The sequence below is a fragment of the Anabrus simplex genome, chromosome 10 (genome assembly GCF_040414725.1).
Source record: "Anabrus simplex isolate iqAnaSimp1 chromosome 10, ASM4041472v1, whole genome shotgun sequence".
Classification (NCBI taxonomy): domain Eukaryota; kingdom Metazoa; phylum Arthropoda; class Insecta; order Orthoptera; family Tettigoniidae; genus Anabrus; species Anabrus simplex.
The window spans coordinates 35,617,395-35,630,424 of NC_090274.1; the positions used below are offsets into that span (position 1 = coordinate 35,617,395).

The 13,030-nt window shown below is 43.9% G+C and overlaps 1 protein-coding gene across 3 annotated transcripts in view; it reads right to left on the reverse strand.

Moving 5' to 3' along the window:
* The window catches only part of LOC136881759 (alpha-tocopherol transfer protein-like), a 212,260-nt gene that overhangs the window by 80,382 nt on the left and 118,848 nt on the right, over positions 1-13,030 (reverse strand). The gene's annotated exons all lie outside the window — the stretch shown is intronic.

The window sequence follows — 13,030 nt, forward strand, 5'->3', positions numbered from 1 at the left end:
GTTTTCCGTGGTTTCCCATTTTCACACCAGGCAAATGCTGGGGCTGTACCTTAATTAAGGCCACGGCCGCTTCCTTCCCACTCCTAGCCCTTCCCTGTCCCATCGTCGCCATAAGAGCTATCTGTGTCGGTGCGACGTAAAGCAACTAGCATTAATTGTAAGCAACTGGGAAATGTTATAATCCTGGAATGTTATTCCTGATTTACTTCTCGGGAGAGTGAATTCAATAAACAATAAACAACTTGGCTGTATATTTCTATTTGATAATTGTACATTGATTTTAAGTGATTTCTATGAGCTTTGTCTAATAAAATGACTTTGTTTCAAAGACGGTGGATTCGAGTCCAGTCAAACTTTCTCTTGGGCGTGGAGAACATGCTCTTGACTTAGGAAAATGGAGTGGTGGCCATGGGGTCTCTAGCTGAGTCTGACATCGCTTGACCCTTACTTGCGCCAAGCTCCTGATTTTAATCTCCCCTGCCCGATTTTTCTTAGTCAACTCTGCTAACTTTTCACCCCGACGTAGGTGGGCTTGTGGCATCATTTTCACACCCTTCGTGATCGTTACCTCTGTTTTTGGAGACCGTAATTCTTCGAAGGGTGGGCCTCTTCCTTTCTATTCTAGGTACAGTTAAGAAGGGATAGAGAATATTACAATGTAATCACTATGAGTTATTAATTTGAATATTTTCTCTGTCTGTTAAATCTGCAGTGCGGAGGCAGATGGATCCTCAACTACTGTCGGATTTTTGTTATGGACACTCGAGTTTAAGCTTTAATTACAGACGAACCAATAGCCCTATTGCAATGCGATTTATACCAATATTTTCCTTGTTTTATTTTTCATTAGCGTATATAAGACACATTGTTTTTGACGTTCACTAAATATTTTGTATTTGTGGTTGTAATAAATATTGCCCGGGTTTTTGGCTTCTTCTCTAGGAGCGCTCACTTAGGAATATATACAAGGAAAACTACTTGTCTGATGATAATGCAATTTGTATATGTTATAGCCACATGTATTTGTAGAGTAATACTCAAGTTACAATTTTTTTCAACCACCCCGAAAAAAGTTCATATCATTTTTCTAAAGCAACTCTTTCTCAGCCCAGGACGAAAGTACAGCAGCAAGCTTGGGCTTGTTTTGAAGCACTCAGTCATGGTTATCAGAAACTACAACAACTGTAACAGTACAGTGTGGTACCGAATTTATAAAGAGTAATATTGAAAGGAGTTTTTGTGTACGCCGGACCGTGCGATTACCAGCAGGCCACCGAGTTTGATAGCTGCAGTCGCTTAAGTGCGGCCAGTATCCAGTATTCGGGAGATCGTGGGTTCGAACCCCACTGTCGGCAGCCCTGAAGATGGTTTTCCGTGGTTTCCCATTTTCACACCAGGCAAATGCTGGGGCTGTACCTTAACTAAGGCCACGGACGCTTCTTTCCCATTCCTAGGCCTTTCCTGTCCCATCGTCGCCATAAGACATATCTGTGTCGGTGCGACGTAAAACAAATAGCAAAAAAAAAAAAAAAAAACAGCAGGCCGGCTGGTGAAATCGGGTGTTAATTCTGTTTTCCTCCTCCTCCTCCTCCTCACTTCATACCCATTGTCAAAGGTGTGGTGACTGCCTACAACACAGTCCTTAGTTAAAAAAAAATCAATGATTATTTCAGATCTTTGTGCTGTTTACTCTTGGATCCCATAACGATTTTTCTGTATTCGAATTACAAAAATATATCTAAAAATTATTTGTATGTGGACTGCGTGAAGTGGGGTGGCACATTGACAGCTGCCAAAGATAGTTTTTTATTTATTTCTATCTCCATCAAACAAGAACATCTTCACACTTTTGTGTTCCAATGTTTGTTCATTGTATTTTGTAGACATGTAGCGATTCGTACCGAAGAGAAAAATCAAACTGCACTAGTTGCGTAAACAAACAAGTTTCCCTTCACAGCAAATTGTGTTGTGTTATGTCTCACGCAGCAAAAGTTGTACTTAGGGTGATACATAGAAGACTCTGTGGAAGGCAGGAGAGGAACAGTATAGGTTTAGAAGAGAGAAGGGAACAAGGGATGCAATTGGACTGTTAAGAACTATAAGTGACTGATACATTGAAATAAGAAGAGAAATTTATACTACAGGAAAACCTCATTAATCCGGACGAATTGGGGCTCTAAGTTATCTGAGTTAATGAAAGTTCGGATTAAACAAAATAAATTTTGAAATGAGCCAAGGCACGAGGGCAAATCAATAAGTATCTGCAGTCAATTTTATTACACACGTTATATTGATATCATGTTTCAAAATAGTCACTCTGATTTTCAGTGCACATGGTCCACCGGTTCACAAGCTTTCTCAGCAAAAAAGGTTTTTGGTTGCCACGTATGCACCGATTCCTGCTATGGATGATTTCATAAACAGAACCAGGGCTAATGTGCGTGTGGGTTGCCAGATCATCACCAGTCTCTTGTCTGTTATTCAGGATCATATTATACACTTGCTCAATATGGGCATCAGTTACGGCTGCTGATGGACGCCCCGATCTTTCCTCATCCTTCACGCTTGTGCGACCCATTTCGAACTGTTCAATCCACTGGTAAACACTTCGCTGTGGCAAAATATTGTCCCCGTATCGTACTGAAAGTCTTCAGTGAATTTCTGCTCCTGGCACACCCTCAGACCACAACAAACGGATTACGGAATGCTGTTCTTCCTTGGTGCGAACAGATGTTAATGCTGACGGGGCCGGGCTGAGTTGCCCAGACGGTTGAGGCGCTGGCCTTCTGACCCCAACTTGGCAGGTTCGATCCTGGCTCAGTCCGGTGGTATTTAAGGTGCTCAAATACGTCAGCCTCGTGTCGGTGGATTTACTGGCACGCAAAAGAACTCCTGATGGACTAAATTACGGCACCTCGGCGTCTCCGAAAACCGTAAAAGAGTAGTTAGTGGGACGTAAAGCAAATAACATTATTATTAATACTGGAACGTTTTTTAGGTTTCCATGATGTAAGTGCTGACAGATCTTTAGATGTTTTGTTTGCTTTATTAGACAAAATTTTGGGACCATTCGATTACGAGCACACATTAGTAGGACAGTGTTACGATGGTGCTAGCGTGATGTCTGGCCATTTAAATGGACTCCAGAGAAAGATGAAAGAGAAAGCTCCTCTTGCAGTATTTGTACACCGTTTGGCGCACCGATTAAATTTGATCTTACAACAGAGTTGTAAAACAATACGAAAGTGTCGTATATTTTTTTCATCAATTTCTGGAATACCATCCATTTTCCATCACTCGGCGAAGAGAACTATATGCTGTATCGGAGCCTCGCATTCCAACCGTGACTCCTGTCCGCTGGAGCTCGGACTCAAAATTATTGAGTGTAATTGTGGATGACTAGAAAAAGCTGAAAGAAGTTTTCGAAAATATAGTTACCAGTGAACAGTCCGGTGACAAATATATTGTACTTGCCAGAGGATTTCTTCACATGAACAGTTTTAAATTCAATTTTCTGGCAGTAGGGTTTCATGACATTTTTTGTTTAACTGATATTCTTTATGATATTTTGCAAAAGAAGTCATTGGATGTTTGGATGTGAACTATTGTATATCAAAAATAAGAACAACATGTGCTCTTCTAAGAAACAAGAGTACCGATGAGCATTTTCTAATTATATTTGAAAAGGCCAGCAAAATGACGGATATGCGCCAAACCCGAGAGTATAGCACCCTTACTCAGGACGAATGAGTTCAGATGTATCGAGTTTTATATTTTGAAATTTTGGATAACATTTTAATGGAAATTGATGAGAGATTTCGCGATTGTGAAAAAATTTAATTTGTTTGTTTAGCCGATAACACAAAATTTGAAGAATACAACACGTGCTTTCCTTCTAGCGCTCTAGAAAACGTGCAAAATTTCTTTGGATCTGTGTTTCCCAAGATGCATTGCTTGAGAAACGAACTCTCTATTTTGTATGCCGATGAAAAGTACAGACATGTTTCTACTGAAAAGATGCTCCAAATGCTTCACGAAGATAAAGACATTTTTACGGACGCTTACAAATTGTCCTCCCTTATTCTGTCCATCTCATCTACTACTGCGTCGGTGAAAAGAAGCTTTTCTTGCCTAAAACGTATAAAAACATACCTTAGAAATGCAATTTCAGAAGGGAGACTTTCTTATTTGGGGAATATTGCTATTCAGAAAGAACTACTTATGCAGTTAATGAACAAACAATCATTCTATGAAGACATTACCGACAAGTTTGCACCTTTAAAGGATCGAAGGATCGACTTGATGTACAAAACATAGGAGGATTCAATTATTAAGAAAAACAATTAATGTAAATATATATTTTCTTTAGTACTATAACTTTTTCGGTTTCTGGTGTCAGTAAACAGCTGTGCGTCATAAACGAAAACACGACAAAATGTCCAGCTCTTCCCAAGGGTGCCGCGCTTCTATAATTGTTAGTCTCCCGGTCAGATCTTATCTCTACTTTGGATTGTAGAGCAAAGGCAGCCACATTGTTGCCGCCCTGTGACGTTACACAGCGCTCCAGTCTGTATACATTTTTGGTCACGTGCTGGACCCTCCGCCAGTCACAGGTACGAGGTACGAGTACAAAACAACCAAAAACAACACGTAGTTCCTAAATCTGTCGCTCAAAACCGAATGGGTTATAGCGCTTCGCCATACTTTACAGCCTCGAGCCGCGGGGAGCGGAATTACTGAGCTGGATTGTCAAGGAGATTGACGTGGGTACCAGTTGGTGGGGTCTGGAGAGAGTGTGACAGGACGGAGGGCTCCTGAGACGGGAAATGATTCACTGGTAAGAAGAAGAGGGCGTTCGGGTGCAGTTTCCGTGCAGAGGGATGGAGATTGATCAAGATTGACCTGATAAGTACCTATTGGATTTGTTATGTATCTTCTGAAGGGGTAGCCGAGGCAGACATTTCATACTGAAGGCTGTTGGTGTGTCACGTTGGAGCAGGGGCGGTTTTTCCATAAGGTTGCAGGTTTGCGCTACCCCCATTAAATTTTTATGTTTATTTTAGGTAAAGTTTTATCATTTGGATTACTCAACTACTGTATTTTCATTCAGCAAGACAAACCTTTCAAGAGCTTGAAAGAGCAAATATTGACTACAGGGTACTTTACAAGCCGCTACTCTTAGATGTTCACTGCAGGAACCGAAAAGTTTGCAGCGGGAAGTCAACCTGAGGTAGAATGAAACTTGGGCTGCTCGAGGGGTGCGCGGGGAGAGGAAAAGATAGGCGTGGCTTCTTATACATTGCTTAAATGGAGGTTTATAATAATAATTGTTTTATTGCGCACAAATGTGCATGGAAAAAAAAATAATAATAATTCTTATGAGCAGTCGTCTGTACAGAATTTTGTTAAGGATTCTATTCTCAGTTTACACTTAAGTACGTGATAGCGTTCACAAAGTTCGCCTGCAGTCCGGACTTGGCTCATGAAAGCTCGCTTTAATACACAGGCGTTGGTGAAACCCATGGACTGAGAGTCTGGTCACAACGTGTCTCAACCCATAGCCTCCCCGAGTCCAGTTGCGGTTGATCATCGCATCACACTGGTAAAAGTCCCACCATATGCTGTCTCTCTTTTGTTGAAGCTCTTGTAGGAGTTCCTTATACGCTGGAGTGGCCGGGAGCAGTAGTTTCAAACGCAGCTCTTCCACAAAGAATAATTCTCTCGACAGTTGGTATACGAGGCGTGATGGAGTGTACTTTGACAGGCAAAGTACTTTCTTTAAATAGAATGCTTTCACCTTCTCTATACTATGTAGTTGCCTCTTTCCAAGATTTATCCATATATTTTCTAATCCATAGGTGGCTACAGGACTAACCTTAAGATGAAATAACTCGATGGCACATGATAGTGAGAGATGGCTCAAAGATCTGATGTCGTTAATGGATTTTATGGCAGCATTTAGTCGGTCTTTTACATGTAAAGAGAACACGTTCCCCGGTGTTTGAAAAGTGACTCCTAAATACTTAAAATTTGTGACTGACTTTAGTTGTTGGTCATTGATTAAGAATGTTCCCCGTTTTCCTCCTTTTCTGAAGGTCAGAGAGACAGTCTTATTTTCATTATTATCAACCTGGCTCCTCTTACCACGGTCGACTGGATCCCTCGCTGCGCTAAGGAGCTACCTAGAGCGACGCATCAAATCGGCCGTGCTCCTACGCACGGCCGACTGGATCCCTCGCTGGCTCAAAGATCTGATGTCGTTAATGGATTTTATGGCAGCATTTAGTCGGTCTTTTACATGTAAAGAGAACACGTTCCCCGGTGTTTGAAAAGTGACTCCTAAATACTTAAAATTTGTGACTGACTTTAGTTGTTGGTCATTGATTAAGAATGTTCCCCGTTTTCCTCCTTTTCTGAAGGTCAGAGAGACAGTCTTATTTTCATTATTATCAACCTGGCTCCTCTTACCACGGTCGACTGGATCCCTCGCTGCGCTAAGGAGCTAGCTAAAGCGACGCATCAAGTCGGCCGTGTCCTACGTAACCAACTACTAGCGAAGTCGATAGAGACCGTTGCTGCTCAATGTGAGATTCTGTTATAGAACGGGAGTGTCATCTAGCGACACCGGATGGAAGTTCATCTGCTGGATCACGGCTGGTTGGATCCCTCGCTGCGCTCGGTAAGGAGCTAGCTGGAGCTATTCTTCCTGGCTAGAGCGACGCATCAAGTCGGCCGTGGCTGGATATATAACTAATGTCTCTAAATTTGACAATAAAAACCGCCATTTCTTTCAATATAGTCGTGAGCTTTGTTATGTGCGTACAAGCTAAGTAGATTATTGATTTCATTGTGTAAACATTCGTGTCAGCATGTGTGTTTTTATTATTGTGCGTTTTTATCAGTTAGTGGTATTTTGCCAGATCATGAATTCGGTGCAGTCTTTAATGTCTAGGCCGTTTCCGCAACGGACTGCCGAGGAACAATCCGAGGTGAAACGAATGGGAAGGCCCACGCGACGTTTAATTTCGAAACCAGATAAGTTACAAAAGGATATTTTTTCAATACCGGAATTAGGCTACCTGAAAGTGTTTCATTTCAGTATGGTAAAAGAGTTTTTAAATGAAAAAATGTTAATGCGTTATAGTAATATTCCTGAAAATAGAAATGTAAAATGTTTGTTTTAATTTTAATAATAAAAAAGTATTGTAGATGTATCTAGATTTGAAAATTAGCCTGTAATCATATTATATCATTGGTAAAAATTGTGCACCACTGAACTTTTAAACCACCAGCCGCCACTGCGTTGGAGATGGAACTCGTGATAGAAATCTCACCTGGTAGTTGGGATCTGCGAAGGAGGGCATAATGGCAGCATGGTAGGCTACGGTGGCGGAGTCGAGGGCGGCGGATGCAACAGAAGTTGTTGATGTAGTGGTGGTGCGAGTGTCACTGGTGGTGGTGACTACGCAGTGATACATGACGATCCAAAAGTTCAATTAGCTGCTCTGCACAATTCGATGGAGACCTCTGGTGGAAAAGACAGAAACCTCGACAATTCTCTGGGCGAAACGTCAATTCGGGCATCACTCAGTCCACCTGTCTAGACACTTTTTAAGCAGCTATAAATAGCCGTGTTAGGCTTTAGTGTGTGGGTGTCGATGGACGTTAGTTAAAAACTGTCGCTAGAGTCGCTGTAGTCGACGAAGGATCCATTACTGTTTCGTGTTCTCATGACACACTACTTTCTTTTTTTAACACATCACTTAAGTATACTTACGGATTCCACAACTCATAATGACATCGTCGACCACACGACACATCACACAACACGGCTGCTCTGCTCTGCTTCAACGCAACGCATAATTTTTCTTCGGCTGGGTGACTGCTCACCTTTACTTATCACCCCGCCGAGACAACAAAGCATATAGGCTGGCACCACGTTGCCCGCCACGTTCCTCTCGTCTTCTCAGACCAAGAAGTCCTCACTGCTCGTCGTCCGGCGGGTGCCTATGGTGACGACGGGGCTCAACCACTATCCGATGTACTTCTCTATTTATCCACTCCAGCTGACGTCTCTACCATCATCAAGAATGGCGCACGCATCCACAACCATCTCTATGCAGTTGAACCTACTCCAGAGGATCTTTTGGCTGAGCTACCGGACACCGACGACCCTCCGCCTGGAACCATCGATCTGCTCGCTGCGACCACACTACCTCCCTACTGCTCACACCCGCCCCCTTTGTCCTTCACTCCTGTTACCTCTGTCACTGTTCTAACCACTGCTACCACCACCATTACCACCTCAGTTCACACCTCCTCTTCCCTTCATATCACTACTACTATTACGAATCATCCTTCCCCTCTCATGGCATTTCCTTTCCCCTTACCTCCCTCCACTGACCCCACACACCCCCAGCGCTCATCACTTCAGTCATCTGAAGAGGGATATTCCCATCAAGATACTCCTGGCAACTTGGCACAGCCATAATTGGTCCCACCGCCTTCCACCAGCACTACCATCTTTAGCTGCGTCGCCTGCGGTGTGGAGCCCAGTCTTCCATCAGCATATATCATCCAGAAACTCCGCCAGACAGGGATACCAGCGCGCCGAGCCTTTCGGATCTATAACTCCGCTGGACCCACCTATCTCGTCCGACTTCATCTCCCGACTGCTGAAGACGCTGAACGCCTCATCGCCACCGGGATCCACCTCAACGGCCGTCATCATCGCATCGAAACATCTCACTCACCTCCACACCTCGAAGTAGTCCCCGGCCGGCCCCATCTCCCCAACCACCTCATCCATCATTTCATCCTTATCTCTTCCCGCCCCCACCTCCTTACTTTCCCCCACCTCCCTCTTTTGATATCCTTCGACTTCTTTTAACTTCCCTTGTTAGCTTCTCCTCCTTTTATAACACCCTTGCCCTTCATTTATTTCCCTCTCACCTTGTATAACCCCTCTCCTCTTTGCATCATTGTTCACAGCTCATTTTGACATAATCACAACTGTATTCTAATTTCAATAAAGAATAAATACTTAGGCATAGGCACAATTCCCCTCCCATCTCCTACATATTCACATCCTTTGCCCACCTCCTTCTTCCGTCACATCTCCCCAACCTGCCCGCATCTCTTGGCCAGAGAGAGGGCGTTATCCTCTAGGTGGCCCGCCCCACCCCTTCAGGGTGGGGAATAAAAGCAATGAAAGCATTGTTAGTCTAGTCATAATGACGCCTAACATTAAACGTTTACAGACGACATGCTTTTTACATAATAAGTACTGAGCTTCTTGTTCATGTTCACGACTTAGGAAACAGTGGGACTTTTCCGGGTCAAATGTAAGCTACCGTAACTCTTCCTCTTACCACTCGTCTTTTGCTTCACGTGGCACGAAGAGATCTGGTATCAGTGCTGCCAACCCGATTTTCGTTTAATAAGCTAGATCATCATCCAATATAAGCTATAAAAAGCTAAATGCTATTTGTTTTACGTCGCACCGACACAGATATGTCTTATGACAACGATGGGATGGGAAAGGCCTAGGAAGTGGAAGGAAGCGGCCGTGGCCTTAATTAAGGTACAGCCCCGGCATTTGCCTGGTGTGAAAATGGGAAACCACGGAAAACCATCTTCAGGGCTGCCGACAGTGGGGCTCGAACCCACGATCTCCTGATTACTGGATACTGGCCGCACTTAAGCGACTACAGCTATCGAGCTCGGTAAAAGCTAAATGAGAACTAGAAAATGTTAAAATATAAATAGCACTGCTTACTGGGTAGGGAATGAATTTACTCTTTCTTCTGCCACGGCCGACTTGATGCGTCGCTCTAGCTAGCTCCTTACCGGCCTTGACAAACGGGTCCATGCACTGTAATCGTAGTAGTTACACATTTCGAGCCATGGGCGTCCGTACCTTGACTACAGCACATGGTCTATTTGAAAAATAAATTACTTTAATAATATTATCTACAGTCAAATACAGTGCAATTAAAAAGACGTCAGCCAAAGAATAACACATCATTCAACTCTCCTTACAACCACGTAACTAGTCGTGCGCTCTACGCCGGGTGCTGGCTGTGCAGATCACAGCTCAGCGAGAATTTCTAAGCCTTTTGCCACAAAGCAGGAACTTCGCCTTTTGCGCATGCCTGCCTAACTTCTTCGATAGGCTGTGGAAAGAGCAGCCAAGACATCACTTCACAGCGAGTCTTCGTTCGACCACATTCACACCAGCATTTCGACCGCAATGAGGACGCGGCAGGTCACTCAGCGGTAGCATTTAAGAGAGGATCGCTCAAAGCAAACGGGAAACTAAATACTGTAGAGAAAGCCATCAGCTGCAGGTCTTTTAATACTCCTAACTTGCCTATTCTATAGCCACATTTGTAAATCGATGAACTATAAAAAAAATGTACTTTTTATCTTGTCAAAATAAGGACATGATATTGTGATGTCCTTTAATTGCAAAACGTCTAGTTTATACATTTCACTAAGTAAACTCGTGTTCTCATCCCGAGGTGATGCAGCTCTTTTCAGGCACACCCCCATTGGAGGTGAGCTGCATGTACCATTTCAACCACATACCAGCCCTCCTGCCATTCTTAAATTTCTGGCAGTACCGGGAATCGAACCCGGGCCCCCGAGGACGGCAGCTAATAACACTAACCGTTACACTACGGAGGCGGACAAGAATTTCACTATAACAACATAACATGTAAGTTTGCATTACGATGTTGCTGATGCCCCTAATGGGGTCTCATGATAGTACTTGAAGATCGTAGGTACAAGAACAGCTGGAACGACAACTTTCATCATCTTATCATACCTCGAAGGGCAACATAAAACACCATTCCTCAGTACGTAAGGGACAACATGTTCCCCAGAAGAAAGGGTTTCCATTATCGGAGCCAGCGTCGGATCTTCACGTTGGTATTTCTCAATGTCCCTGAAGAGCATGGGAGCATCTGTTAAGATGGCATTAACCTCAGATAGTATGGACTCGGGAGGTGATGAACTATCGACCGGTTCATGGGTCTCGACGTCGTTGCAAAACATACGGCTGAGTCCGTCTGCAACGATATTTTCAGTACCTCTGATATGCCTAACATCAAATTGGAAGGCAGAAATCCGGATGGCCCAACGGGCTATACGACCAGTACGACGCGGCCTACCTAAGACCCAGCTTAAGGCTTGATTATCAGTCTCCAAGTCGAATTTGACATGTTCCAGATAGAGACGGAACTTTTCTAAGGCGAATAAGACTGCCAAACCTTCGAGCTCATAGATGGAATACTTGGCTTCTTGAGCCGATAGAGTCCTAGGTGCATAGGCGATGGGTCGCCTCCCTAGTTCAGTCTCTTGAAGAAGGACTGCAGCTACCGCCGACGACGACGCGTCGGTTTGGACGATGAATTTCTTCGAGAAATCAGGCATAGCAAGGACAGGGGCATTACAGAGGGCTAATTTAAGATCTTCAAAAGCGGCTTGTTGAGAAGGTCCCCACTCAAATTTGATGCCTTTCCTACGAAGAAGGTTCAAGGGCGCCGCTCTATTAGCGAAGTTAGGAATAAACTTCCTGAAGAAATTCACCATACCAATGAACCTGGCGATACCTTTGATGTCCTTGGGAAGTTTAAAATCACGGATGGCCTGTGCTCTAGAATGATCGACTGCAACCCCATCAGGTGACACAATATGCCCTAGGAATGACATGGAGGGCTTAGCGAAGGCAACCTTGGACAACTTCACAGTTAACCCAGCCTTACGAAGGCGATTGAGAACTTCTCGCAGATGATCTAGATGTTCTTCAAAAGTCTCCGAAAATACGACGACATCATCAAGGTAGTGATACAAGTACTCAAATTTGATGTCGGAGAAGACCCTATCTAGCAGTCTAGTGAGTACAGCTGCTCCCGTGGGGAGCCCGAAAGGCACGCGGTTGTATTCATACACATTCCAATCCGTGGCAAACGCTGTAAGATGTTTAGACTCTTCAGCTAGGGGAATTTGATTATAAGCCTGATTCAAATCCAAGATGGTGAAGAACTTGGCCTTACGAAACCATGAAAAACAAGAATGAAGGTCAGGAAGGGGCACAGATTGTAACACCACCTTCCGACTGAGAGCCCTATAATCAATGACAGGCCTGAAGCCCCCTTGGGGTTTCGGGACTAGAAAAATAGGCGAAGAATACGCCGACTTAGAGGGCCTAATAATACCATCCTTTAACATCTGATCGATGATTTCTTTCAGAGCCTTCATTTTAGGTGGAGATAGCCTATAAGGTGGAAAACGGACCGGAATCGAATCCGTGACCTCAATTTTGTATTCAATAAGGTCAGTAACACCAAGAGTATCAGAGAACACCTCTGGAAACGACTGACACAACTTGCGAGTACTATCAGCCTGCTCCTCAGGTAGATGTCTAAGGTCTAACAACATCTCATCCTGGGTAGGCGAAATAGAGGAACATGATACAGAATTACACTTTAGCAATGGGATTTTACAATTGGAAGCAAATTTGAATGTGCACGACTTACTCTGAAGATCGAGCACAAGACCAGTATATTTCTGGCAGTACCGGGAATCGAACCCGGGCCCCCGAGGACGGCAGCCAATAACACTAACCGTTACACTACGGAGGCGGACAAGAATTTCACTATAACAACATAACATGTAAGTTTGCATTACGATGTTGCTGATTTTCATATAACGTTGCGAAGTTCTGTTTCTGCGCTGCTGCTGCTTCAATGTTTTCATTCCCCACCCTGAAGGGGTGGGGCGGGCCACCTAGAGGGTGTCGCCCTCTCTCTGGCCAGGAGAGATGACGGGGTTGAGAAGGAGTGAAAAAAGAGGGAGATGGGGAAAAGGCGGTTTGAAATAGTAAAGGAGATGGGATAAAGGAAGTGTAGGTTCTCTAGCGCTTTATTGGCAGATTTGCATTTGCTGTGCTTTATTGACAAAGATACAATATATTAGATACAGAGCTTTACATGGTGGTGTGACGGAAAAGATGGAGGGCTAG